Raw genomic sequence first — 18,256 nt, forward strand, 5'->3', positions numbered from 1 at the left:
TCAAGAGAAGTGTTATGGAAAACCGTAATACTGACCCCCCCCCCCCCCCAAAAAAAAGGCATTAGGTACAAGTATCTGGTATGTAAATTAGTCCACAAATTAGGTCTCTGAAGAGCCTAAAGCCTACGAATGTACCATGCATCATCACTGTCACCTCTGAAAACAAATCAGACTCTCATAAACTGAAGGCAGCAAACTGAAAATGCACATCGCTATAAACACAGCCCTCAGGCTTGGTTCAGTAACAGCAAGCACTGAAACAAGACTATTCCACAAAAACTGTTCAGAATTAACGGCACAGTCTTTAATAGAGCTTATATATCAGAGTGAAAGGCCAAGTAAACTACCATGACCATCTTAGTTTTCCCAGTGTGACTCTATCACCCATCATCATCCTGGAAGGCATCATCCTCAAAGAGGAAACATTCTTGTCCCAATGAAAAAATAAAAACCCAAAATGATGCAGGAGCAGAAAATAAACAAAAGGAAAAAATATGGAACCAGTAAGAAAAGAAAAAAAAAAAAAAGGGAAAAAAAAGAAAAAGAAGGAATAGAAGATGCAAATAAGGGTTAAAAAGAAGCAACGGGGAAAAAAAAGTGACTACTCTGAGAAGTGTCCTGAAAATGGACAGAAATGGTCAACCAATGGAAGCACAGATTAAAAACAGAATAAGATATACTGCCATGGCCCAATTTCTGTGAACAAACAAGCACTTCAGAAGAGTTTAATCTGAACTACTACTCACACACCAATTTTCTCCTTGTAACTCAAAATCCTACACATTTAAAGCATTAGATATCCCATAAATCTGCATTTTAAAAATCAACCAACATCATCCTGTATTCTGCACAGAAGTATGAGAACTGTGTTTGCACGGCACGGAGTAGTTTCCTCAGATTACTCCTTACATTCCTTAAGAGCAGTTTTACATCATTTATGTAAGTAACTAAAACTCCAGGAACGCTCCTGAAAAATAGATTACATTTTACTTTTTTCCCCACTCTGCTTTATACACTTCTGCTCTGCAAGAGCAGACAACAAGGAGCACGTTAAGGTTTACCATTCACGCCAGATTTTCCAAAAGGTTTCATATTGAAAATGAGGTACCTACACAACCTGATTCAAACTACCTGCAAACTGCTGAAGCAAGCAGACGAAAGATATTCAGCATGTGTGAAGAAAGTAATTTTCCCAGAAGCATTAAAAGAGTCATATCTAAAATAAACATGGATCACATAGCTTTAAAAGCATTGCTGCCAGAGTTTTCCACTCAATCAATACTAGAAAATTGAGTAATTTTACATTCCAGAGCACTGTAATTTCTGTAGAAACAAGAACCTTGACTTAGGTGTTCATGAAACATAATGCAAGCCAGATTTCCTTATCTCATGCTTAATTTCAGTATATCCCATCCCTACGTACTGTCCTTGGTTGGTCACCAAAGTAGCTGAAGGCTGCTGTAACCAAATTGTAAACTATAAAATGGTATTATGGCACATTGCACGCTGCAAGCAATGTATTACCCTTCTTGGGCTATCACAGATGACCCAAAACAATGTTAGGAATTAACAGAGCTGTAAAAAATTGCTGGCAAACCCAGTACGCACCCGGTTATTCCAACACAGAGTTCAGCTGCCTCTCATTTACTGTTGTATTTTCTTTAACTCACACACAAACATACACACCTAGCACCACTGCTTGAACAGGAAGGGTGGGTGCAGGCTGTCAGATGCGTTCTGCTGCTGACTGCCCTTGCTCTCCCCTTGATTTCTAAAGCAAGGTCCAGGAAGCACTGACACAACCTGAGATACAGAACCAGCCCTACATTTCCACACGTTTTGCTATTATCCTGCTAATAGAACTTCATATGCTGACTTCAGAGATGTATAAATATTTAAGCAGACAACAAATCTAGCTTGATTTTGATCTAGCTGATCTTGATTGAACTCAATTCTTAAACACTTGAAGTTGTGCTTTATTCTGTCCTTAGCAGAGCCATCAGCACAAACGGACATGCATTCCTATATGTTCTTTCTGCTTTTCCATTGAGTCACAAAAGCTACCCGTAGGCAATGTCTCACCTTCCAGAATCAATGGTTTAAGAAAAGAGAACAGTTGTTCGTGTGAACAACTATATCAACAATCCTCCCATTCTATTTTCCACTTACCTACATTCTACCACTGATGTTTCCCTACTTTTCAAGCACAAACACGAGCATTCAGAATATGCAGAACAAACCATAAACACAGGTTGTTCCTACAGGTGAAGCCCAACACAGCCTGTTGTTACATGACAGCCACTTTTAACACAAAGAGCCCCCTGTCCCACCTTCTCCCACCCCCAGCATAGTGAGAGCCGCATCTTCATCACTTGCTGTGTGTCTGTCACATGCACAGCCCAAAGGAGTCACAAATTGCTCCACACAAGTGCCTCCCAAACAACACAGATGCAGCATAATCCCATCCTTCAATGCCAGACTGGTGCCCATGTTGTCATTTCAGAAGCCAGTCAGGTTCTTCCACCTTCCACACAGGAGTTGCAGTTTTCCTTTGAAGAAACCCAAAAGCACAAGTCCCTGCCAGGTGTGGATGTGTATGAAGCCATCATTTTCTGCCGTTCACTTCTGACAAAGGGAAAATCAGGTCCCCTCAACGGGAGGAGGACACACACACAAAACCAGCAGCATATCCCTTCATGTGGAGCCACATCTCCGCCACACACAGAAGCGAGACCCCGCTGGGAGGAGTGCTGCCCTTACCTTAATGATGCTGCTCCTCCGGGGGATGCCGGGCTTGCCCTCCCGCTGCTGCCCGCAGGGAAACCCTTTCTCCTTGCCGCTGTTCTCGGGGCTTCCGGGGGGCGCGGATCCCGGCTCCTCACCGGCCCCCGCCAGCGCGCAGTCCCCGTTGGAGACGCGGCCGCCGGCGCTGTCAAAGCGGACTCTCCCACCGCCGCCTCCGCCGTCCCCGTCGCCAGCCCTGAAGGCCACTTTGCCCTGCAGCGGCCCCGGGGAGCCGGGCAGCCCCCCCGCCGCCGCCGCCGCCGCCGAACTCCGCCATCAGCCGCCGGGCTGCAGCAGCGCAGCGCCGCGGTCCCCCTCCCCTCTGCCGCAGCCGCTGCTCGGCGGTGCCGCTCCTTCCGCTTTCTGGGTATTTACGAGCGGGGGGGAATCAGCAAAAGTCTCTCTCCGCCGCTCATTTGACACCGAGATCGCGTCTCTCCAGGAGGTTGGTGGGGGGCGGACGCCTCGCTGTCGTCTCTGCGAGCACCAGCGCTCGGTCCGTCAGCCCTTCAGCACCTGGGAAAGGAAAAGAGGCGAAACGTGACGGGCTGCTCTCGCACGCGGCGGCGGCGGGGGGGAGCGTTACACCGCGGCACTCGCACTCACTCATTCACACACGCACGCACACGCGGGTGGGAGGAGGGCCCGCACGCAGCCCCGCACCGGACGAGCACAGCCACCAGCTAGGGCACCTCCTGCTCCATCGCGTGCTGAAATCGGCGTTTTCCCGCTGACACCGACCTCGCCATCACAGCCCGGCGCCAAAAAGCGGGAACGTGGCGAGAACTTGAGTGCAACACCCAGGACTCCCCCGGCGGCGGCCAGGCGCAGTCCGTCTCAGCGGCGCGGCGGCGACCCGTGGGGCTCCGGGAAGAGCGGGCACCACCAGCCGCTCCGCTGGCCGCCGCCGGCAACTTTTCTTCCCTCCCGCCGCCACCCGCCCCTCGCCGCGCCGTCCCCGGGTAATCCGCTGCCCGCCCGTCCCCGGCAGCCGCCCTCCCGCGCCCCCGGCCACCGCCCGCCGCGCCCCGCTACCCACCTCGGCTGCGAAGTGACGGGGGGTTCCCTCGCCGCCGCCGCCCCGGAGACGCTTTTCCCCCTCTCCCCTCCTCCCCGCTACGGTCGCCGCCTCTGCCCGGAGCCGGATACGGAGAGAAACTGATTCGCGTGGCCGCTTGCCTCGTTCTTCGCGCCGCCTCCCTCGGCGGAGCGCCCGGCGGCCCCGAGCAGGCAAAACGCCGGCAGCGCCGAGGGCAAAGGCGCCCCGGCCGCCCCCGCTCGGAAACTCTCCGGGGAAAGCAGCGCGAGCGAGCCCGGCTCCCCCCCGCCCGGCGCTGCCAATCACGGGGGCGGCCCCGCGCGGATTGGGCGGCCCCGCCGCCAGCAGCCCCCCCTCCGGCAACTCGGGGCGCGCCGCCGGGGGCAGGACCCGCGCTCACCGCGCTGCGAGGAGGAAGGGAGCAGCGGGGCCGGCAGCGAATTCCTCCACGCGCGCCCTCACCGCTGAGGGCTCCTCGCGCTCCCGGTGCTCCCGCCGCCCCTCCGGCGCTGCGCCGTCGCCCGGCGAGAGCTGCCCGCCCTCGGAGAGCCCGCCCGCCCCCAGCGGCCCCGCCGGAGCCCCCCGCCGCGTGGGCAGGAAGGGCGGGGGCCGGCGGCCGTTCCGCGCTGTGAGGCGATACCTCAGCTGCAGCCTGGCGAGGGCTTCCCCGAGGCAGCCAGTGAGCGCAATTAGGCCTGTTAATTAATTAGGGAAAGACAACGTGGTCAAGCGCAGGACTAACGATAGCATAATGAGAAAAGTAACGTGGTGGTCACCTCGAGATGTGTCCATTGCAAAGCGAGTGTGACTGGTGTGCCCTTACGTACCACACTTGTGCATTCAGAACGTGGCCAAACAAGCTCAAGCAACAAGAATTAGGGCCCGAGGGAACAGCGTGGAGCTGCATGGGGGCGGGTCAAGTTGGGTATCAGGAAAAGGTTCTTCACCAGAGGGCAGTGGGCATGGATCTGGATGCCTAGGACAATGGTCACGGCCCCAAGCTGCTGTAGTTCAGCAGTGTTTGGAAGTGCTCTCAGATACAGGGCTTGAAATTTGGGTGGTGCCGTGTGGAACCAGGAGCTGGACTCAGTGGTCATTATGGGTCAGTTCCAACTTGGGACATTCTGTGGTTCTATGACTTGATGTATGAGGAATAACTTAGAGATGTATGTTTATTTGTACTTTTAGATATAGTTGTATATTGTGATGGCCCCATATTTCGTCATTCATTTGAGCGAAGGAATACAAAACGGCACAGCTGAGGCAGGGCCCTCTGTTCATGGTCAGTGCTCTGCTTGAAGCATGGCCACATGAAGGGTGGGAGCAGCAGGAGGCCTAAGGCTGCCCACACTGCCTGACCTTCAGCATTCAGCTGGTGCATAACACAGGAGCCAGGCACACCTCGCAGCCCATCACAGGCCCTGCACTTTTCATTCAGATTCCTCTGGTTGTCCTCTAGAGACCTTGGCATCTGAGATAAGGTGCCTACCAAAGATGCTTAGAATAAGGCAACACAAATACCCAGCTTTGATGTGTTGTGCCGAGTTACACAATGGAAACACTGAAGAGCTTGTTACAAATTCTACCCTTCAGCAGCAGGATGTAACCAAGCACTGCAGAGCAGCACCCTTCCAAGGGAAAGCACCCGACCTTCTCCTGGGGACAGCTCTCTGCCCCCTCTCAGCGAGAGCCACAGGGGAGGCTGTGCCATGCTACAGGAAGGGAACCAAGAGACAGCGGGCCCTGAAGAAGTTGGCACAGAGCAGAAATGCTACTGCAGGCCAGAACCTGTCTGCTCAAGGCTGCTCTTCAATAAACAGCTGTCCGGGCAGCAAGGAAGGCACTGAACAGCTCACCTGTGCAGTGAGAGGTCCAGCTACTGGGATGCAAGAACCCATGTGCATTTCTTGAACTGCTTTGTAGAAGTGCTGCCCCACTCTCAAGGAATAAACCAGCTGAGGGTCCATAACAATAACATATCACATCCTTAATTTCCAGCTCATGACAACGTTGTTGGCCACCACAGAAAAAAGGCACCAGGAGGTGTTATCCAGCACAGGGGAGTATGAAGAACATTTCCTGCTCAGTGTCATTTCTAATGACTCAGAACCTGACACTGTTACACCACTCATCTAAATCATTCCCAGTTTTAATCAAATATTCACATAACGTTAGTTCAAATGAAAACCAAAGCATGTGCAGGGTACAGGCTGCAAACTGCAAAGAACATCAACATTAAACTTCAGATTCAAAATATCCAAAGTTTCTGGTTTCCGTGAGCCAGAGATAGAGAGCTTTCACCATGTGTCCTCATCTGAACATCTGCTCTTGCCCAAATGTCTTGCCACTGAAGTAGGAAAAGTCAGTCTTGCATATTAAAGCAGCCTTTAGCAGTGTATCTACCGATGAGCACATCACAAACTGCTCCTACAGGAGACACTTTAGGACCACCACAATTTCTTCTGGAGGATGAGAATTACACACAGCAGACAGAAAGTGCTATAGATTCGTTTGTCGCAGAACATTGCCAGTAAGCTGGCAAGGAAGAAGACACATGTTTTCAGTGTTTTTGCTATTCCAGATGCACATAATAAAACACCACTTTTTAGGCCTTTAACAATGTTTGATCAGTTCTGTCTCAGAGAAAGAAAAAAACAAAGTAAAAAAGAACACTTCCTTTTCCAACTCTACTTATCTATCCAACCTGTACAGATACAAGATAACAACGCTGAAAAAGAAATCATTTAGCTGCAGCCTTGGCAGTTCTGTAATGAATGATATCAAGAACTTGCAGACTTTTGACCATAAAGTGATGATAATACAAAGCAACCAGTAAAATTTCTGAACGTCATCTGAAGGGCACATGCCTGAAAACTGATTTTGTTGTACTGGCATTGTGCTTATTCTAATACCTTGCAGATATTTAGTGACTGAGAAAACATGAGTGCCAGATGCAGAACTACAGGGGTTATGCTAGAAAAATAGAGATAGCAAATAATGGTTTCTCCAGTTGTGAGATTTCCTCCATTACTTTTCGTTCCCTGATTTTTATTATTGCCCCCATTTCTGTTTTACGGATTTTCCTTCCATGAGTAAAACTATTAAAGAGTGTCCAAAGGAAAGCTACAAAGACAGTGAAGGTCTAGAGAGGAATGAGGTATGAGGAGCAGCTGAGGTCCCTCGGTTTGCCCAGCCCAGAGCAGAGGAGCTGAGGGGAGGCCTCACGGCAGCTGCAGCTCTCATAGGGAGCAGAGGGCAGCGCTGAGCCCTGCATTCTGACAGCGACAGGGCCTGAGGGAACAGCGTGGGGCTGTGTCAGGGGAGGGGCAGGTTGGGTGTTGGGAAAAGGTTGTTCACCAGAGAGCAGTGGGCATGGAACTGGCTGCCCAGGGCAGTGGTCATGGCACCGAGCTGATGGAGTTCAAGAAGCTTCTGGACAATGCTCTCAGACATATGGTCTGATTTTTGGGTGGTACTATGTACTCCATATGGTACTCCATGATCCTTATGCGTCCCTTCCAACTTGGGTCATTCTGTGATTCTATGAATGTGGTTATTCAAATGTGTTTTGAACTACTGCCATACAGAAAATGAACAATTTCTGATAAACCAAAGTCTCAGAAGTGGCCACAAAATTGGCCTTTGCTTATTGATACCTTGCTTATCCTTGCGAGCTCAAGGTTCCAAAGCATAATAATACATGTAATACAAATGTAAACCATGTACTTTCTTTGCCATAACTTTTGAATGTCAGAGAGTGAAGAAACTTTCTTGCTATTATACAGTGTTGGCCTCAGCAGCCTTATTTGTTTACTTGTTAAATGAAATAAGGATTGTAATGGAATCAAAAGACACTTTTGTGACAATATTGAACTGTGAGGAGTTGCTGCCATGTGCACATATTAGCTATTTCCATAAAATCCTATTAAATATCAGAGTTCCACAGCTAAGCTAATATTACCCATTGAACTTTTCTAACTCAAATAGCATGGCAGCAGAAACCTGCCAAGAAACAGACCATGTTTAAGTCCCAAGCCAGCAATTACACAACCAGTAGTATTTAAATAAACCAAATACTATTAGGATGTTTTTACTAATATCCTAAATATTTTTTTTTTATTCCAAACACGAGAAGTTTTAATTAGCAATTAACTTGTCTGAACGTTGCTTTTCTGACATCTCTGCTTGGAATTTGTTTTTTCATTATTGTAAGTATCTCTGCAATTCCAGTGATAATTTCTTAAATTGCCTGACTTCACTGTTCAGGTCATGATCTTGCATATACTCGTTTATTATTCTTGCCTATAATTAAGTATACATGTTTAAGTAGTCCTATTAAAGTCAGAATCTAATTCATAATTAATCCAAAGCAAAGTTTAGGTATAAATAATGCATTACTGTATACATCTGTAAAGTGCAGGTGTGCTGTACGCACATAAGAGGAGACTTGGACATGTGAGGGAATATGAACTAATGGGTTTCTAAGATAGCAAAAGTGCAGGTAGGCAAACATAAGCTAAATCAACTGACTTATTGACTGGAAAGCATTTGTTAGTACTGTGTCCTTGAAATTAATTATATTTATCATTTTGGAGAGTTCACTACACTTGCAGTAAGTATGGTGATTTTTATATATGTATATTTTTTATTATTTTTTTTTAATCAGCAGATCAACCATTTCAGCCTATTAATCGCAGCCTAAGGAATGTTTACCCTCTGTCCTACCTATCATGCCAATTAGTTTGGCTAACAGCCTACTTAATTTGACAGCTGAGGATTAACAAGAGCTTAACAGTTCCCCTACAGACTACTGAATCCAGAAGGGATGCTTTTCCAAATCAAGATCATTCAAATGTTATTCTCTGAACTGCCTGTTATTAAGACTATCATGCTGTGGGGTTAGCTGCCTGCAATGTAGCCTTAAGTCACACTGTTTTGAAAACGAGAGTCGTTGTTCATACGTTTAAAAAAGGTCAAGATTTTTCAAAACTGAATAACAATGTTCCCTGCCTTTTAAAATATTGAACTAGACGCTTTAATGGAAAGTTAAAGAGCAGACATAAAGGTCTTTCTGGAAATCCAGTTCCCCTAAGGCCTTAGTTTGCAAGCTAAATATTAAGCCTCGACTTAGGCACTATTTTCGAGGTACTGTGTTGAGAAGTTATTTCTAGTGGAAATGAGAGTTCATTGCACCTCTTTGCCACTCTTCAAAGCACTAACAGACAAACAGTTTTCTCTTTGTTTCTAGCTTGGAGAAACTTATTTCATAACAATAATATCTGAGGTTATTTTGGGTAAAGCTTCCATGGAGCAAAAATTCTATTTTCTTCTATGAAAACAGACAGACACAGTGAGTAAGATTTGCATCATGAGCACTTAAACGAAGGCACATATGTTTTACCAGAGAGACCACAACAACAAACTTGCTCTTGGGATGCTTCTTTTGCATCATTACAAGCAGCATGCAACCACAGTTTGCCACCTCCTCCGGCTGTACTCTGCCCTCTAAGGAGAAGTTACAGAGTTACAAAATGGGCTGAGAGCCAGAATTCTGGGAAGGATTGGGTTTCATTTTGTCTCTCCTTACATCTGTTGGTAACTATTGGACATATGCAGAAACATTTGACTTCTGGAACATAAGGCATTTCATAAGTCATCTATTCTTGTAATTAGAAGAAACGATTACTGTGGGAGCTTGCAAATTAAGCTGACTTCAATGGATTTCATACCTTGTTAAAACCTAAACTACTCTTGCAAACTAACCAAAGCATCAGTACTGACAACATCTTTCATTAAATTCTCACATAGAAAAAGATAAAGCTTGTAATTTGTGATTTCAGGATGATATGCTTTGCAAATTCTCTTCACAGTTGCATATTAAACTTTTTCACGGCTTTGAGGGAAATCACATCTCTTCCATTATAGGAGAGTAGGTAAATAAAATAAATTGATTTTTGTCACCTGAGCTCCTTCTATAGTTTTGCCCACTTTATCATGTCCATGAGGCTAAACGGTGGGTCTACCCATGCTGCAGTGCATTATGACTTTACTTTGAGGACCAAAGTTAACTCATACACACTGCTGCTACTAAGCACTTAACTGTGGGCTGGTGACAGTGTAACTAGTTATAAAATTTAAGACACACAATACCACAGAAAAGGGAAAATATATGTATAAAAGAGGAATGAAGTTCTAGCAATGAATGTCAGTCAAAATCCTCATTAACCAATTCAACCTAGACATGTTTCTGAATTATAAAAAGTCATGCAGGACTTAGCATATGCCTGCTAAAAAAGGCAGAACAGGAGTTCATTAAACTCATCATACCCTCAAACAGAAATGGATTTTATTTCAATCATCTGAGAAAACTACAGTGGACAAATCATTTGAAACAGTTTTTTAAAATGTTACTAACACATGGTGGAACATGTAGTTTTTCTTGTTGTTTGAGGCTGGTAGGCTGATTGCATCACCAGGGTCAGTGAGACTGTGTTCCTTATTAAAACTTGTCATGCAGTTCCTTAATCCTATTAATTACTTTTGGATTGCTCACATGCATAAAATGATCACCAGACTTTGTCCCACAGAGATGGCAAGCTTGGCTGTGCTGAATTAACCAGCACAAGCCTCAACAGAAATTAATTCCAGCCTTTAATGTTACCTAATCTTTCAACTTCTGAAGCATAAGTTAACAGTCATACTAGTTTGCTTTATTTTTGGCTATAAAAGTTGCTAATAAGTCACAGTATTTATAGATGCTTTCATATGCATATTCAAAACGTCTTTACTGGAAATAGCTTCATGGTTGAAACATCTGGTCAGACATCTCAACTAAGCATCTATTGTACTATTACCACAAATACTGATAGAAACACGGTAAGTAGAAAATACTCTTCTTAATCTCTCAAGCATTTATGTTCTGCATAAAGTATCCACGAAAGTCAGAGTCCTGACTATCAGTTGTAACTTTTACTGTGCTCTCTGGATTTTTCAGATCAATGTCTATGTACAAAATGTCACTATTAGTATATGGCAACTTTGTTTTCTGAGTAAACAGCAGCTGAAATAAGGGGAAGTCACCACTTTTCCTTCTGCCATAAAAACAGAAGGGAAATTCCCCACTTCTGTTCTTTGCTATGGCAAAGTACTCCTGGAAGAAGAGGCACCAAGAGGAGGAACCTGAAGTGGGACAATGGTAAGACTAACCAGTACCTGAAGAATTTCTAGTTCTCTCACTTTTTGCCTGCAAGTAAAAAATATTGGCAGGCTGGGAAAGCAAAGTTTTTCCAGCTTGCAATCCTCTAAGTCATTTTCATGTGTTAAAAAACATTTCCATTCTTCATTCCCCCAACCAGCTCCGACTTCCTGCTAGGTGACCAAAGGAAGACCTACACTTTTCCCTTCAACTCACTGTAAAAATTGCTTTTTGTCCCACTATGTAAGATAAAAAAACTACAACCAAACAGTATGATCAGTCTTGGTAACTGCCCAAAGATGGAAGGAAGAATGAATGGATTAAAATGATTAATGAAAAGGGAAAACAGCAGAAAGGATCAAAAGGACATAGCAGTAAAAACTGTTAACATTCATTTATAACAAATTTCAGGATTACTGTAATCACACTTCATAGCATTATGTGGCTGAGGGATGGGGAAATAGAAAAAGAATGGAGTCAAAGTTGGAGAGAAAGATAACACCAAGGAACTGGCAAATAGAAAGCCACGGTAGGATAAAGACAAGAACTGCTAGCCATTTAAATCAGAAAAACAACTGAAGAAAAGACAGAAGTGGCAGTTAGAGGAAGTTAGAGAAAAAGGCTTGTAAGATAGAAGAAATACATAATAAAGAATGTCTTGAGACTATTACAATGAAATTGAAGGAATTTGTTTAGCTGTCAAGGGTTTTGACTGTATAGCAGAAGCAGAAAACTAGACAGTCCTCAAGAAAAGATTGTTAATGCAAGAACTACACATCTTCAGATATGATGATGAAGTAACAGACACAGGCTGAAGAAGGGATTTTTCTCCTTCAAACAACTGTTATATTTCTGTATGCATATGGCCTGACAGAAGAAGCTGAGGTCTAAATGCATGCTTCTGGACTTCTTTGTGTCATCATTTCAGTACTTAGTAAGGCCACTTTTTGGGGAAAGAGGATGTCAAGTTCTTGCTGCACTTAAAAAAAATCCCATTTTTTTTCCCTACATTCTGAAATTCTTCCCAATCAAGAAACAGAACACAAACGTCTGTTTCTATGAAGAATAAGATTGCTGATTTAATTGTTTCTGAATTAATGTTATTTATAGCTGCATTACAAAAAAAGACGGAAGGTTCAAGATCAAGGCTCTCTGCCACTGCCATTGTACAAATCCATGCCACCTTTCACTTCAGAGCTGGCCCCTTGCCATCCAGCTTGGAATGCAAACAGGACGATCTTTCGTCTGCTTGAAAAAGACCCCATAGACCTTCTCTGCAAAATGTTGGAAATGTCCAACAGTTAAATATGGATCCTCCAAAATTCCTGTCCCTCTTTCTAATCACTTGATCATCTTTCTCCTCCATAGAGAAAAATAGCTGCTGGTCCACATATGTGCAACTTGAAGGAATTCAGGACAAGGGGCAGTGAAGAGCTGAAGCCCTGCGTATACCCAAAGGATCTGCCAGTTTGCAGCAATGGAGCTCACTGACTTCTAACAGTTCTAACAGAAAATTCCCTGTATTTTCATTTGTTTTAATTATGTTAAGGTACTTCATATATTTTAGGTTTATTTGAAGTCTCAAGAAAAATGCATTGTACTAATACCAGCCATTTTACATGAATGATTCTGTACAGGCGAAAAGGTGGCATTGCCAATGAAGGGAAGATTATCTTGGTTAATCTTCATGAAGAGCAGCATTTTAACATAAGACAGGCAATGAAATTCAATGACTGATTTACTTAAGTTCATATGTTTCATATCTTATAAATCTTTACAAAGGCTCCCGGGGTATTTAGAAATGCAGGTGTGTTTATCCCAGCTCCTTGCAACGAAGTTCAGCTCTTTCTCTGACCAATTATCCCAGAACTTTGATTTTGCTGTTTTCATTCATGATTTCTAACTGAGAAGGTACCACTTAAAATGTTTAAATATTGTGCAGAGGGAAAAAGCAGTTTCTTTGGCTTCTATTTTTTTCCTATCTAACTTGTTGAATTCTTAATAATACTTCGTTTCACATTGTTTATCAGCATGGTCTCTGGATGAGGATTATGCTCACACATGGTCAAGGCTATTTTCTTTGTTTTCACATTCTGTAGTGAGTATCCTTTGTGGTTTTTCCCAACAAAATTCAAAGCTGTGCTCTGGAAAAAATAGATGAAGTTACATCAAGCAAACAAAATAGATGTTTGTAGCAAGAAAAACTATGTGAAAAGATCAAGTAAAGCTGAAGAAGAGAGCGTATAAAGCACTGTTCCCCGGCAATTGGCCATAGGAAGCACCTCACAAATACTGGTTGTAAGTCTAAACATGAGTTGCCCAAGAGAAAGAGAAAAATAGGCCAGAAAAACACTATGTTCCATAAATGGATATTTTACCTGAATTTCTGTTTTTGGAATTGATTTAAAATTGTGATAGGCGAAATGACTTACAAATCCAATGGGAAACCAAAAGAAATTCAGCAAAAAAAAATTCGCCCTAAGGCACTAAGATTGTTTCATTATATGTAAACTAATTTTCCTGAAACTGGTAATTTTTTTTTTTTTTTTAATTTAATCAGGAGTAACCTAGGATAGACAAACTGCACAGTAATTCTCTCTTCTCCTTATAGATAAAGGACAGATCTTTTGGTTCACCAGCACAGATTTCTCTAAAATGCCTGCCAGGCAAAACAAAGATTCCATCTTGGTTTAATACACTTCAATATGACAGTTTGAACATTAGAAATCCACCAAAGTAATTAAAACATACTATTCTATATACAGAGCCACTTTTCTTTCACATGCCAACTACAATTAGCTATAGTCTCCTTTGTGATTTACCTTAGCCTAAAGGAGCAGTGTTAGATAAGTTGACCTATGGGTTCCTCAGTTGTTAGGATGGCAGAAAGTTGGTACAGTACAAAGAGGAGGTCAGTTATTCCCAGAGAAGCCAGAAGTACTGGGCAGAAGCTTGGCATTACATAATTTACATCTTGCAATTTATGACTTAATTAAAGCTCACATAAATTACCTGAACATCTGTATTTTGTGCTGCTACCTAGGGCTCTCACCATATTCTTTATAGCGCTGTCAACTAAAAAGGTTTACATAAAGATACTTTTTTTTTTTCTTGTATAAAGACAGTAGCTGAGAAATTCAGTTCAAGGACTATCTATGCATATGGGCTCACATTATATTCACTTAGGTCAGTATATTCAGAGGATGGCTTGTATTCAGATTATTTCCTTTTTTATGTAGCCAAGTGCGAGCAGCTACTCTGAGCCTTCACAGGCTGCAGTCCATAGACATGGAACCATACAGAGGGCATGAATGCTAAGGATCAGTAAAGAAAGAGAATACTGCATCCTTCCAGCAAGATGATTTTGAAACTATACCCCTTTTTGTGTTCACTCCTTTGCTGGCACTCTAGAAGCAGTAATGCACAAAATAGTCCTCCACTGCAAAATGAGTGCAAAATGAGTGCAAAAAAGATTTTTGAGTTTCTAACAAGATAAATCATCATTTCAGCCAAACCCCCCCTCGCTTTCCAGGCCTATTCCATGTTTCAGATGCCTCATGATGCTTCTTTTCCATTCCCTAGTATTGCTGTCTGTATGTAGTAATAGTATTCTCTACAATAATTCCAATAATTAATGATAAACTACACTCATTAAACAAATGAACAAATATCTTACAATCTGATACTGTCCTTTTCTTATTTCCCTACACCTTACCAGGACTTTTGTAGTCTACAGACATTTGTAACAGATCTCCTTGGCACTTTGGAGTCTTATCTTACAAAACACAAAATGTTCTGGCTCTCATCCAGGAAAGCACTTAGATACATGTTGACATTTAAGTAGATGAGTGGCCTTAGTGAGGTCAATTGAGCTACTTATTTGTGTAAAGCTAAACCCACTCTGAAATATTTTGTTCAATGGTTGCTGACGATTCAGCACTTTGAATGACTGACCCCTCCATGAGATCACACACAATTGTTATTATTACTGCACAAATGCTTTATGTAATAATTGCTTTCCAAATGATTAGAAATATTCAGGTTTATTCAGCACTTTGAATGACTGACCCCTCCATGAGATCACACACAACTGTTATTGTTACTGCACAAATGCTTTGTGCAATAATAATTTATTTCCAAATGATTAACAATTACTGTACCTAATTTATCTAACCCCACAGAAAAGGTATACGATTATTTCCAGTACTTATAAGGTATTTCTAATTGCCTCTGTGAATTTCTGTAGTGCTTTGAGGTGTTCATGTGGAAAGGATAAGGATACACTACGGCCTGGGTGAACCTCAAACCTGCCCCACTGAGCATAGCTGTCTCTCATGACCTTGCGCATCAGATGAGCATTACACCTCTAGTTATTCTCAAGTACAGCCTTGCAGATGCTAGCTGCTCCTGCATCTTCCTGGGGGAGCATTTTTTAAACCAAGGTAAATGACCAGACCCAAAACTTGCAAGCGTTTTTGATAGGAAAAGAACATTGAGATACCTCAGTGCTATGTTTCTGGGCTTATTGTAAGCTCAGAGTTCATTTTAATTCTTCCTCTTGAGAAACTGTATGGCTGTCTGCCATCGTTGTTTATTTATTTTTCCCCTGTAACTTCTGAACAGAAATTCACACACATACACACACACACACAAAAGAGGTTTTGGGTTTTGTGGTCACTTACTGTTCTTTGTTTGAAGTACCCAGCACAGAAGGAAAAGAAGATACACCTCTCATGAGAGCTGAGAGGAAAGTCCAAATACGTCTGGCCCTTACTAACCCTGTGACTCACTGGATTGAGGCTTTGAGAGCTCGGAGAAGCACACTGGTTAACAAGTGACATGATGATAATTGTGGCGTCACAACAACAGCACCAGCTTGGTCTGAGCTGCACTTTCAGCTTCCTTCAGACTTCCGTCAAATCACTTCTGTTAATGACTTGAACAAACAATTCCAAGGTTTTGGAGCAAAAGTCTTTTTTTGGTCCTGATATTTATGTTTCATCTATTATATACATTCTTATACATAACACGAAATATTAACTAGCAAGATCCTAATTAAGAATTTTCCAGAGTTTATTTACTTACATTTTCATGATATTCAAGTCCTGGAAAAGCAGAAAGTGAACGCACTACTCGGGGCTGCCGTCCCCTTCATGCACTCCTCATGCCACACGTCAACTCCCTGCCAACAACGGAATGCCACAGCAAATAATTGCAAGGGAGAACATCTCTGACCAGCTATTCCAATGCACAACGATCACTGAAATGAAGTATTCCATGAGTAAGCTCATTTTCAAGCCGTGTTTAAAATTAGCACCCTTTGGCAGCAGGAATGTTCCTTTTTCTTACTGCATGTTCTCGAATACTTTCAGAAGCATCTGAAGATGCTTAACACCCTCCCCACAGCACACCAGCATTCCACGAAGTAACACATTTCCCCACAGGTAAACCCAGCAAAGATTCTGAGTTCAATCAGTCAACGACACCTGGAAATTCAATGACTATCTCAGAACACGCTCAGGCTCTACGAACCTTGTAACTCCTACAGCAGGGCCGTGACTGGCAGCAGCGAGCTGCCTTCAGGAGGTCAGAGCTTCCTGCTGCTGTGCTCACCGAGCCCGCCGTGGTCAGGAGCAGGAAGTCAGGGAGGCGTCACAGAAAAGTTCGTTAACCAAGCCGCTGAAACCCTCGTGAGCGGCCTGTCTGAGCCTGGCCAAAGGTTACTCTGCCTCCTGAAAACTCATCTAATCTGCCTTCTCTGCTGCGGACTTTCTGTTGCGTATAAAACAGGAAGCTATGGCCGCAGTGAGATCCAGCTAAAATATCTTTCATTTTCTTTCACGCTTGTTTGACTCGGCTAATCTGCTGTTTAATTGTTTTTATTATGGTGCATAGCACTTTGGTAATCCAAGAACTGCCGGAGCATTCTGGCGTTGATAAGACATTTGTGACCACCAGGACTCGTTGAGAACATCAGTTCAGAACATTTCTGTTTGTTTTGCTACAGCCCTGCTAGCACACTATTCTGAGAGGAACACACCTTCTGAAAGTATTCGAGAACATGCAGTAAGAAAAAGGAACATTCCTGCTGCCAAAGGGTGCTAATTTTAAACACGGCTTGAAAATGAGCTTACTCATGGAATACTAACACAAGAAAATAACCTTTTTGGGGTTGTTCGTTTTTCTTTTTTCTTTGATGGAAACTCTGAGAACCTTAATCCAGACTCCTCTTCAAACCCACCCGGAAGAAGCACTGTTTTGCTAAGTCCTCTGCTCAAGTGTGTGCAGCGAGGCTCTCTTTCTCTTTCTATCATGTTTCTAAAGTGCCTCCCTCTCACCGGTTACCAGGCAACAGAACAATATTGCTCTGCATGCTCGTCCAGCAATAACTGGCATTCTACTGTAGTTTCGCAGTTTCTCAGAGAAAATAAAGATGTTCTGAAATACTGTCTTGTGTGATGAGCAGCTACTGTCCAGAAGACATTTAAACATTTAAATGTTTACAAGGCCAATTTCTTTTGTCAGAGAAAGTCAGAGAATGATAATAACCTTTGTTTAATGGAGGAGCTCCCATCCTAAGTAAACTTTAAGGCTAAAATAGACCACGCTGCAGAAAATAAAAAAGCTGCTTCAGTTTTTATTTCAAACAATTAACAGCCTTTTAGGTTCTATTAGTACTCACATAACCCTTTTTCTTAAAATCAAGGCAAAAGTAAAGCAGCAGCTAAGGAGTTAAAATATTTTTTGTGTGCTTTGAAAACTAAAATGCTGCCTGTATGATGAAGTCCTCTTTTAGTCCTATTTTATTTGCTGTTCTGATGTCAATAAAACAGTCAGGAAAGCTCAGCACTTTGCCCAAGATTCACCACTATTGAGAGCAGCCATTAAAGATGGGCCCAGACTCAACCAAACCACATGCCATCACTGAGCCCAAATGACCACAGGAAGGAAGGGACAAGCCTCAGCCCTTCATATGGAACCAGGTGCTGTTCAAGAAAAAGCTTGACTGACCCGAGTGACTCTGGGTCTTTTGTGAAGCTGTGATTCAGCTTCACATTTCACACTGTAGATCAAATTCACCTCAAAGTAGCACAAAGATAAGAAATTGCTGTGCAGTTTTTTCACTTCCCAAAGAATGGAGATATCTTTAATTATAAACAAATGTTCCACCTAGTCCCACCAAAACACTGTATGTAGTGAATTCTTATTTTCTTAGTAACTAAAAGTTATGCAGCTCA

The 18,256-nt window shown here is 43.3% G+C and overlaps 1 protein-coding gene and 1 long non-coding RNA gene across 4 annotated transcripts in view; both read right to left on the bottom strand.

Moving 5' to 3' along the window:
- PLCL2 (phospholipase C like 2) overlaps positions 1-2,926 on the bottom strand; it is a 94,006-nt gene extending 91,080 nt beyond the window's left edge. The window contains exon 1 of one of the 3 annotated variants that reach the window (XM_042816747.1): positions 2,761-2,926. The gene's annotated coding sequence lies outside the window, so the exon portion shown is untranslated. The remainder of the gene's footprint in view (positions 1-2,760) is intronic. The other 2 variants (XM_042816749.1, XM_042816750.1) reach the window with 2 other exon arrangements.
- A 4,152-nt stretch (positions 2,927-7,078) lies between these two features.
- On the bottom strand, positions 7,079-17,119 carry LOC122159284. Its single transcript, XR_006168428.1, has 3 exons — positions 16,551-17,119; positions 16,104-16,200; positions 7,079-13,162 (listed from the first exon to the last, which is right to left on the bottom strand). It is a non-coding gene; the product is annotated as an uncharacterized LOC122159284 (long non-coding RNA).
- Positions 17,120-18,256: the final 1,137 nt, after the last annotated feature.

This window comes from Centrocercus urophasianus, unplaced genomic scaffold, assembly GCF_019232065.1.
Source record: "Centrocercus urophasianus isolate 14NV4802_14NV808 unplaced genomic scaffold, USGS_Curo_1.0 seq_16, whole genome shotgun sequence".
In the NCBI taxonomy this organism is placed as follows: Eukaryota; Metazoa; Chordata; class Aves; order Galliformes; family Phasianidae; genus Centrocercus; species Centrocercus urophasianus.